This window comes from Tamandua tetradactyla, chromosome 5 (genome assembly GCF_023851605.1).
Source record: "Tamandua tetradactyla isolate mTamTet1 chromosome 5, mTamTet1.pri, whole genome shotgun sequence".
Lineage (NCBI taxonomy): Eukaryota > Metazoa > Chordata > Mammalia > Pilosa > Myrmecophagidae > Tamandua > Tamandua tetradactyla.
Genome location: NC_135331.1, coordinates 141,498,094 through 141,509,783, shown reverse-complemented (window position 1 = coordinate 141,509,783; position 11,690 = coordinate 141,498,094). Strand labels below are relative to the sequence as shown.

At 37.2% G+C, this 11,690-nt stretch overlaps 1 pseudogene; it reads left to right on the top strand.

Annotated features, from left to right (window-relative positions):
• The first annotated feature begins 2,397 nt into the window (after positions 1-2,397).
• Positions 2,398-2,553, top strand: LOC143685224 (U2 spliceosomal RNA; annotated as a pseudogene).
• Positions 2,554-11,690: the final 9,137 nt, after the last annotated feature.

The following is an 11,690-nucleotide window of genomic DNA, read 5'->3' as shown; positions in this document are numbered from 1 at the left end:
ATGGAAGTTCTGGATGGGAATAAAAATCCATATTTGCTGCATTTCAGTTGCCTTACATGTTGGATGCTGGTACCAGAGGATGACATACAAAGAGATCTATTCAGGTTTTATTGCCCTTCTTGCTTGACATGCTCCCACCTGACTGCTATTGGCTTGGAAGCTGAGAAAATGTGGGCATGTCAAGATTTTATTGGATTGGTCGGTGCCAGTAAAGCAGCTGTCCAGTTTCAGAATCCCAGCAGTTGAGCCTCAACCCACAATTTTCAGAGCATCCCTGAAGACATAGTTTGCTCTTACTCATTCTTAGCTGCAGATCAGCATGCATTTATAGTTCGTTGAAACAGTATTTAAATTAAGGTGTTGAGAATGGACAGTATAAGAACTTTGACCCTTAAAATTAAGAAAACAAATTATCAAAATATGATTGATCAAAATTTAGATAAATTATGCAAATACAACAACACATAAATTTTTTTAAAATACTATCTTCCAGTCCCACTCTTCACTGATAGCCTACAGTTTACCTTTGTGGATCTTTTATTCTACACATATAAACCTATGTGTTTGTAAAGACATGCAAATACACACGCACATTCTGTTCCTTCAAAAATGGAACTGTATCATGCTGGTCTGCAATTTGCTATTTTTTACTGAAACTAGTTTTAGAAGTCTTTCTCACATACACAGCACACAAAAGATAGATTAAAGCTATTTTTCCAGACTTTCATTTCTAGTGCTATATAAATATACAAATGAAGATTTGCAGTAGAGACCCTAGATGTTCATTTACAAATACTTATTGAATACCTTCTATGTGCTTGCTAGGCAGAGAGAAATCAGCTTGATTTTCCAGTTTGATATTTTATCTGTTCACATGTACTATGAAAGCTAAAAACTCAAGTCTCTAGTTGCTCCCAACACACACATTCATTCTTCTCCACAGATTGCAAAATAGTTATTTGATAGCTTTTGTTAAACCGGTATTGAAGTCTTCCATTACTATAACCATGTAACTATAGCTCACTGCTGAGCAACAGGTGGATTTTGATTACCTTGACTTGCTCATCCCAGTGTTGCAAGGAGATAAGAGCACTGATTCTGGGACCGGACTGCTGAGATTCATGTCCTATTCCTCCAGACACCATCTGGGGTAACAATGGGGAAAACACTCAGCCTCTCTGTGACGCAACTTTTTCAGAGTGCTTCCTACTTCACAGGATTTCTGCAAGGATTGAATGAGTCACTGTATGTAATATGCTTGAAATAGTATCTGATAAATAGTGAATATTGTGTAAGGGCTTGCTATTCTCATCATTAGAGTCTCCCAAGAAAGAGTGTATGAAAAAGATAAGGTTCTTCTTATTTTACATGTATCTTTGTTCTATGCTCTAACTTAATTGGTTGTATATAGAAATCTAAGTTGAAAATCCTATTTTTCCCCTCAATTTTGAAAGCATTTCTCTGCTGTCTTCTGGTTTCTTTATGAAGCTTGATGCTGTTTCGTGTCTTCTTTTTCATAAATAACCTGCTTTTTATGTTTTTGTTTGTTTATTTTTTGTTTTGTCTCTTTGGAGGATTATAGTATCTTCTTCCAATACCTTGTGGTTCTGATATTTCATGATGTTATGTTTGGGAATGGATCTTTCTCAGTTGTTTAGGGTACTTGATGGGCCCTTTTAAATCTGTAAATCATGTTTTACAGTTGGGGGGAGACGTCTTGTATTTTTCCTTCTCTCTAGTTTTTCTGTTTGCTCTTTTAGGAATTCCTATTAGTTATAGACTGACCGTCCTGAAAAAAAATTTCTTATTTTGTCTTTTCCTGTTTTTCATCTCTTTGTCTTTTTGTTTAATTTTGGTGTATTTCCTCAGAATCACATTCCCTTCTATTGAAATCTTGTTTTTATGTTTTAAATTTCAACAAGTTAATTCTTCCTTGAATGATCCTTATGTTTTTCAATATCATTCCATTGTTTCATGGCTTCAGTGTCTTACCTTATCTGGAAATATTAGTCTTTTAAAAAGCCTCAGCTCTCTGCATTGCCTCTGCATCCTCTTTTCCCCAGTTCGCTTTTGTTTGTTTGAATCTCCATCTCCCAGTTCAGAGGCTTCTCCAGAGAGTAAATGTCCACCTTCCTTTCAACCAATTGTTGTGTGTCCACTTCTGCCTCTGACCTTTGCTTTCATAAATACCTTGAACCTCTAATTCTTGGGCCTTTCCCCAATTTGGTGGCATGAATTGTGTTACTCCTTGTGACTTCCTCTCCTGCAAGTACATAGGTTTCTGCATTCTCTACTCTGTTCAATCAATTATCACTCTTCCTCCTGCTTTCCTTCATCATTTGATATATGATATATCACACACACACACACACACACACACACACACATATATATGTAATCGCTTCTCAGCCTTTTGGCTAAGATCAAGTATATATATATATGTCATATATATATCACATGTTAGTGGGAGTTCAGTAGAGACTAGAGATGAGCATGTGTCCAAACTGCCATGTTTAACCTGAAGTCTACAATATTTTTCAGTAGACATTTTCCTAAATTCAGGACACTTATTAGGTGCCTATTATATATGCCACTCTTCTTAAATTTTTAGTGCTTCCAATTATTATTTATAAATATGTTTCAGTTTTCATTAAAACAGACCTGCTAAGTATTTCTGCAAAACAATGAATGTATTAAATATGAGACTTTTTAACCTGATTGAGTTACTGAATATGTTTGAAGAAAAAGTTTAGGCAGAATTATGTTACAAAATTTTCATATATCAGATTATTTATCTTCCAATGAGGATAACACAGATGGCTTTTTTCTTTGAGGTCTTCATTTTTCTGAGTGTGCATGTGAATGTATATGCGGGTCTGTAATATACGCATTTGTGTGTGTGAGGGTCTGTGTTTGTGTGTGTGTGCACTTATGGTGCAAATAGAGAACACCAACATCTCTCTGTTCGTGACTGTAACACCAACTTCCCTCTAATTCCTCCATCTCCTGTTTCTATGCATATAGAATTGGAATTACCATTCATCTCATAGATATCAAAATGCATCATTAGTGAAAAATACTAGAAAATACCTCTCTTAGACTTAAAATAAACTGCTACCTCTAAAACTGAAATTAATAAAACATTAGAAAGAAGCAAAGGTGTTTTCACTACTGGGGTTTATATCTCACTCAGGCAGCATTATTGGGCCTGGATTTGTTCTTGCTTCCTGTAATATACTGCTTTTCCATCTCATAACCCAGTTGTCAGTTAAAAAATTATGTTGATGAGATACAAAGGGGTTGCTTTTGTTCATTGACCAGAGGGCTGATGGCACAAAAGAGAAAGAAATTGGAAGGTAACCTATCTATAGTACTAAAGGCTCTGCAGGGAGATCATTGTAAGAATCAATTAAAAGCAAATAAATAACTCCCCCCTTTAAACCTTGCTATATAACACCAGGAATGTTCACATAACTATCCAGTTATCTATTCTGCATTCAGAGATATAAATGAAAGGCCTCTTTCAACTTAATATCATAAGGGTTTTAGATAACAAATATACCATCCTTCAGTCTGAAGTAAAGAAACACTTACTTCATTCAACAGTTAAGTGAGCTCCTATCTGGTCCTCATTATATCTGTGCTTTACAAGGACCATGCAAACCTTCATTGTCCACGTCAGAGACCACCAATATAACATGCAGCAAATGGGATTTTTATCTTTCAGCAAGTCTCAGAGTTGTTGCCCGAGATACACTTCTCAGTCTACATATAATCAATCTAATGTAAACCATTATCTCTGCATAAAAGACTGAACTGAAAGCTCATATGCTCAGGATCACTCTTAAACACGCCTGACACTCCCAGCTCCCTGGATTCCTCGCAAAACCCTGGGCTGTGCAAGATGTTCCAGGCTTGGATGAAGCAGGGCTGGATGTGAAAGTAAAAAGGACACTATCTCATGAGGAGCTTGTTGACAGGCTCGGGAGTGAACATTTCACCAAAAATCAAACAGTGATTTGTTCCCAAGCTTCCTAATTACCTGGTAAATGCTAGCATATCAGAAATGGTATTTTCCTTAAAGTTCAAACTCAAGGTTAACACTTTCTTATCTCTTGGAATTAAAAAGATACACATGGAGGCTCTGTATTGTCTTTGTTTGCTGGTGATATTATTTAGAGACTCTGTAAGACAATTGAATTTAAGCCTCTTTTTAAAAAATAACGATAATGATGTTCCTTTATTGCCAAAGAAAGTCCTCACAAAAGCCAGGCTAATAGACAATTAACACGAGCATTTGGTGTTTGTTTACTTTGAAACATAATTTTGTTTTTTTAAATCCCTTATTAGAAAACCGTCTTTGACACATCATCACCTTTAATTTTTAGCACTCTGTTTTGTTTGAATCACTCAGCTAATATTCTCCTGACTTAGGGCGCTTTGTTATTTAGTTCACAAAGCTCAGTGGATCTAAAACTCCCAGTCTTTACCAGCACTCACTTTATATTAAACAAATGAATGCCTATCAATTTTAACAGCACGCAGTGAGTGAGGCCTGTGGTTCCAGAAAAATATTTGTGAGGCCAGGCTGCATGTTAACCCACACTCCTCCTAACCCAACCAACTAGTTTATACATAAAGTGCTAGGAAAGGGCCTATTGTCTCACAATTGCCCTCTGTAGACACAAGAGGACCCAGAAAGGTATGTGTGGACGAAACTTTATATATTAAATTGTTGAATTTTTTTGTGTACTCAGTGTGTGTCTCATTTCGAAAGAAAGCAACAGCACATTGTTTTTTTTTAGCCAACTTGTTCACTTAAAGATTAAAAATGAGAAGGATGAGTTGAATCACCACCATAGTTTCTTGTTTCATATAAAGCATCTGGGTTAATGCTGATAATGTAAACATTAAGTAAAGGATTTTGTTAAAGAAAGAGAAGGGAGTAGATGAAATGTATCCAGAGATATCTGGAATGTTAAACCAAAGAATTCAGCATAATTGAGATAATCAAATTGTTCAAGTAAAACATCTAACACCTGTGAAGACATACTTTTCATTTTTCCAATCATCTGAGAAAAGCAGTTTTCCAAATATCCCTTTGTGATTCTGTGCCAATTCCACTGTGTCCAGAGTGTAGCAAGAAGAACTGATGGGACCTCTATGGTATTTGTTTTCCACAGCCTTGGTGAGTTTTCCCTGACCACTCTGGGTAAGTAAAAAATGCTATGTATTTACAGTATTCCCAAATACTTAAACTGATTCTGGCCAGCTTCTATTTTAGGGATTGTGTGCTGCCAACATAAAGAATTCCCCACGTCATTTCTGTTATAAAGCTATTCTTCATTTCCTGCCCTGTAGTGGAACTCTGCTTTAATTTATTTATTTATTTTTACCCATGAAGTCTTTCAGTGAGGAAGGAGGGGGAGGTGATGATTTCTTTATTTTGAGGCCATCTTTCGCAGTGAGCTGCCAAAACCCATCTGAGTTATCTTCCAAGAACTGGCATTTCTGCACTTCACCTTGTAGCCATCCGGGAGATATCCCAGAAACTTCATTTATTGGGTGCAATTATAAAACTCGTGGTTTTAACGTAATTCTTTTCCTATAAAAATAAGAGTATGTAGTAAGGCAAGACACAGAAGGAATAGGAAATATGTGCGTGAAAGGCTCACCCTATTGCAGGCTTCAGTAAGGCCAAAATCTGTTGGAAAATCATCATGTCTGTGCTGCTCAGTAGGACCATAGCTGGACCATGATAATTCCAACTCAGTTTGGGGGTATTGACGCCCTGGTGAATATCTTTCTGGTAGAGCTAAGAACAAACACTAATTTCTCCTCCACCCCAAAATGACCAGCCACTAAGAAGCTAAAATACAGCAGCCAGCCTGATGAACCACACTAGGCAAAGAGTATCAATCCAAGGTAGAGGTCAGGCAATTTTTATCCAAAGGTCGGTACTCACAAACATGTCCACATGCTGAGCCTGCCCCGATTCTGAGGCCCTGAGCAAGAGTATAAACAGAGGCCCACATAGTACATACTGAAATATTTAAAATATATAAGTAAGGCCAGTAGACTAATAAATACAATTGTCTAACCTCCTACTTTCATATGATGATAGGTTCAAATGTAGAATTCTCACACTTTGTGGGAGTTAATTTATACTGTAATAGGAATGATAGATATGAGAGAGTGTCTTTTAATGGAAGTGGTTGGGTTTCTAACAAAATGTCCTGATAATATGTGGAGAGGGGATGTGGAAACCCTAGGACCAATATAATACTTTGTCACTTAGTCAAATGCTGGTCTCATTGGGCACCTGAGAATAAAAATGTCAGATGTGGAAAGACCTCTACAGTCTTTTGCCAGAGGTCTCTGTTGGACCATGTTTTGAATTAGACCTGCAGGTATGTTTTATTTGGGGCTGGCTCAAATCTTAGTCTTTCTTTCCATCCACCTCTCTACTGCTTCCCTCTGGATATTGGCTCCAGACAAATTAGCAAACTTTTTGCCAAGATCATGTTATGCTCCCCTGCGGTTGCTCCTGCTGTTCCCTTTGCCTGGATAATTCCCCACCCCTTACTCCTCTCTGTCAACACTTCCAACCTTCCTTCCTGCCCACCCTCACACTCTGTTCAAATAGCAAATGAAAAGCTTCGTCTTCCCTCAAGTCTTCTTTGAGCATCTCAGTAAGAATTGCCTTCTCTCTCTCTGGCTCACTTACCCCACTTTGTGTTTTGGGATACTGCCTTATCCTGTTGATCCTCCTGTAGTTGCCATATCCTGACTAGATCCGGTGTGTTTTAGTTTCTTAAATGCTGCCAGAATACAATATACCTGAAAGGGAAAGGCTTCTAAAAAAGGGAATTTGTTAAGTTGCAAGTTTACAGTTCTAAGACCATGAAAATGTCCAAATTAAGGCAAGGCTATAAGAGTGTCCAAATTAAAGCATCCAGGGAAAGACACCTTGACTCAAGAAGGCCGATAGTCCAGAACACCTCTGTCAGCTGGAAAGGCACGTGATGACATCTGCTAGCTTTCTCACCAGGCTTCTTTTTTCATGATGCTCCCCCAGGGGTATTTTCTTTCTTCATCTCCAAAGATCTCTGGCTGTGTGGACTCTGTTGGCCTGTCAGTTATAGCATCTCTAAAACTTTTTCCAAAATGGTTCCATCTTAAGGGGTTCTAGTAAGCAACCCCATCTTGAATGGATGGAGACATAACTCCATGGAAACCATCTAATCAAAAGTTACCATCCACAATTGGGTGGGTCACATCTCCATGGAAACAATCAGAAAGAACCCACCCAAAAGTATTGAATGAGGATTAAGGACATGGCTTTTCTGGGGTACACAATAGTTCAAACCAGCACAGAGTGCTCCCCATGGCAGCCACCTTGACCCAGTCATCTGTGTATCCCATGTACCGCTCTCCATAGTGCCTGGTACCTATTATTATGCAGAAAGCATACTTTAAAATTAAAGAATAAATTAATAGATGACACTTAGGCCTCAACCTCAAGAAACTTATCTTTTAGTTGTAGAGAAAGTGCTAAAACACAAGATTGCATATAATTAAATCTTCATCATTATCATCATTTGTGATTAAAACTGGGTGCATTATGCCTACACCTGCAGTTCGGAAAGAAGATCTGTGAGGGCTGCTTTCATGGAGGAGCTGGGACATTGTCTTAGACCTCAAAGGGAAGAACATGGTACATAGTAATAATATTAGCAGCCAACCTTTATCCAAAGCATATTTTGTGCCAGGCATGATATTAAGTCCTTCACATGCTTGATTTCATTCAATTTTCATAACAGCCCTCTATGTTAGCTGATATTATTTTGCATTTGCAGTTGAAGGAATGGAGTTTCTAGCCTCAGAATCATTACAAGGTTGTGGTAGAGATGAAATCTGGACCTCTACTCCATGCTGATGATAAATAGGAGGGCAGGAAGGGTATGCTAAATGAATAAGTAATCAAATAATAGCTACAGGGAAAGGGTGAAGGGGAGTGTTCTAGTAAAACAATAACAAAAACAAACAAACAAAACACCTGGCTATGAGGGTTCACAACGGGACTATTGGGGAAAGAAGTTTTATTCTCAACACAAGAACTCCAATATGGATTCTTACTCAACACCAAACACCAGGGAATCTCAACCACTAATTTTATCCCAAAGAATGGTCAGATCTTGTGGATTCAAGGATTTTGCGGTGTTCATTTCATTACAGTAATTTTGCAAACATAGGCTCTTGTAAGTTCTAAAAGTATCCTAGTGGCATGTTGTGTGGACAGTAGGACCTAACTCCTATCACTAACTGCTGACCAACTTCATCACCTGACATTGGTAAATTTTGCAGAGGACTTTAATAAGTGTCATCTAATTAAAAAAATATATTAATGGTAGTGGTAATGATGAGAAAGTAAAATAACTGTTTTTAGTCTCTCTGACTAAAGAGAATACTGTTATTAAAAAGTAAATTTTATTTGCAGGAAATTTGTCACCTTTGAGAGAAAAGGAGTTGTTTTTTTCTATTTTGATTATTGTTACCATTGTATGTTACCATGCTGGAGTCCTCTGATAATTCTCATTGCCCCACAGTAAATATTAATAAGATTATGTATTGGATAAATAATTGTCATTGCAAATCCACCATACAATATCATAAGCAGGAAAACATTTGTTATGTTGCAACAAGAAATATATATATATTTGACCTTACCAAATAAACATGTTTTCCTTTCTTCTATAAATGCCCTCAAGGTGCTAACATGTTTTGTGAGCATTGAGGATATGATGTAAATGTTTTCTTGGGTTCTTGAAGTATCTTGGAATGTAATATATTCTACACAAATGCATGTAAGAAATTCGAGTTACAAGCAGAATTTTATTACACGAGGAGGGAAAAGTGCAGTTATTTCATTTTTCCAAGTTAGGCCTGTGGCATCTTGTTACAGGGCATCTGGTTATTTCTGTCATTGCATTCCACATTTCTGACAGATGACCTAACACATGTCTACTTTGAACACTGCAAACCTGGAAACGTAAACTCAGCTCTGAGTTTCCCACCACTAACCCTCCATCACTGGGGTTAGGCAGTTGTGTTATACAGTATTATGTCCTTCCGAGTAATGCCCGGCACTTGAATATGCTGCAGAACTAGGGATACAAAAACAAATAGCATAGTTCTGCACAAGATGGCAGTTGATAATGCACCTTAACAATTTTATTAGTTCAATATGTAAAACCTTTAAAAAAAGTCCAAATTTAGAGGAGCAATGAGATGTAATCATTTAAAAACAACAACGAAAAAGAAGTATTGGCTCTGCTTTGGCTCAAAAAAAAAATAGATCATGGCACTCTATAGGATAAATTTTGGTGTGGATTAATATTTGTTTTTAATTTGGCACCAAAATTAGATAGAAAAATATCATTTCAGTCAATATGTCCATCCAGGGTGTGAGGGTGAATGCTGGGGTCGGGGATGATCACTAATTTGCAGAAAGAGAAAAACTTGCAGGAAATAAAGAGGAAAAAGTTGGGAAGAAAATATAGATATACCTTGGATTCCTTACCAATGTTAATGATAATCAACATTTATTGAGGGCTAGATACTGGTTTAAGTACTTTACAGGCAATATTTTATTTAATCCTGTCAACAATTCTTTCATTATGATCCTCCACTTATGAATAAGAAAAACCCAGCTTAGAGATATTGAATGACTTACTTGTACAGAGTGCCATAATTATGAATGATGAACCATATATTTGGTTGCTAGAATACCCACCTCAACCACTACACAGTACCACCTGCTAAATTCTCCTTAGAAGAAAATTACTTCCTTAAAACATAAATTATCTACTACTGTCCTTAGCTGTCCAAGTAGGATCATTTACCCTCCATGTGGACTGCCAGCCCAATCTAAAAATCACTCTTTGGAGATAGACTTAATGTCTCAGGGCAGGGCAGACAAAGAATGGCTTCTGCTTAGACAGCCAGTCTCTTTGCTTCTGAAAGTGGGTAACGGGTGTGGTGGTTATTGCTTGCAACCTCCAGAGCTTTCAAAAGAAATGTGTGTGTCATTCCTAAAAGGCAGAGGCCATTTGGCAAAGGTGAAAGAAAGATGAGGTAAAAATCCATGTCATGCAAATTCCTTAAAAAAAAAACAACAATAGCACTTTGGCTATCCTGAAAGCATAGATTTAATATTTCTCATATAAAGAAACAAAAAGACAAAGAAGTCTTACTAAGACTTCTACTTTCCCCTTGTTTAGATTAAAATAAGCTGTGTATCTCCCATAGAGTAGGTCAAAAGCCATGAAAAACTCTTTCCACTGGGTGCGTTTTCACTGTATTCTCAGAGGAGTTTGCAATTTGTATGTGTGGGAACTTTATACATATGCTCACAGGCCTACATTTGAATTTCTTTCTCTATATCTAAAAAAAAAATTTTCCCTCAGAACAATTTCATCAAGGTATTAGCATTTTAAAGTTCCATTCCATCTTCTACTTCCTCTTCACTCCTTCTGTATATATTTTAAAGGTAAGACAATGGAGGAATAAAATAAATGCCCACGAATTTCTCATTGGCTTTGAAATGAGGTAGAAGTGTCTAGCTTTACTAGCTCTTAACCCGATGAAAACTTGCTTGTCAGTTAAAAAGCCCTGTTGTAAGAATATTTGAGAAAATGCACCGAAATTCTGCACATAAATGTTCTCTGCACATAGAAGGTGCTTCATAAATGATGACCAGTTATGATAAGGAAGTTATGAGGCCAAAATTGCATTTAGACTTCAACTCCCCTGTGCTGCAGACTTAGACTGATCTCCAGTCTAAGTCTGTTTTCCTAAAACACAAGCAGTGTCTTGAGGGAAATTGTTTAATTGCAAGTCTTCTAACTTTTTCAGCGTTAAAATGTCTTTCTTCCTACATCTTGTTTTGTTCTTGACAAACATACCTCCCCATGATGAGTAAGTAACACATATCTATGAAAGAGCAGGCTCTCCATTTCTCTCACCACTACGTTTCCCTGGAGGAGCTGAGAAAAAGCTGGTGTTTCAGGGAGAGTAATTAATGTTAAGACACAGCCACTGCTTCAATCACCTGCATATCAATCAACTTTTGCAAAGCCAGAGTTCAATTAATTGATGACACCCTGGAGACACCCAAAGCAGTTAACAAGTCTCTAGAAGTTGGTGAAAAAACAAGCTGTAAGGCCCAATCTCTCATAAATTCTCATTCCTGGGTTCCGTCTCCTAACTTATCTTTCTTTTTAAATACTCCTCTATTAATAAATATTTAGCAAGAAGAAAACATAGAAATCAAGCACTGAAAGCTCATTTCAAAATGAGCATTAGAACCTAATACTTTTTATCCACGACCATTAACAAATACTATTTTGATTAAAATTCCACAACATAATCCTTGCCTAAGAGGAAGTATGTCTATCTGGATGGTTGAAAAAAGTTGACACCTTCTGGCTATCACACATTTCAGTTGTTTTTCCAGAGAAGCCAGTCAATGTTCAAGTTCTTAACCATGATTTGTTGAAAAACTAGACTCCAATGGGCCAGGTATGATGGTCTCAGGTATTATGCAGAGGAGGTGGTCAAGAAAAGGTGTGACAGTGGTGATGCTGGGATGAAGTCATTAATTCCACTTGGTGGGGAAAGGGAAACTG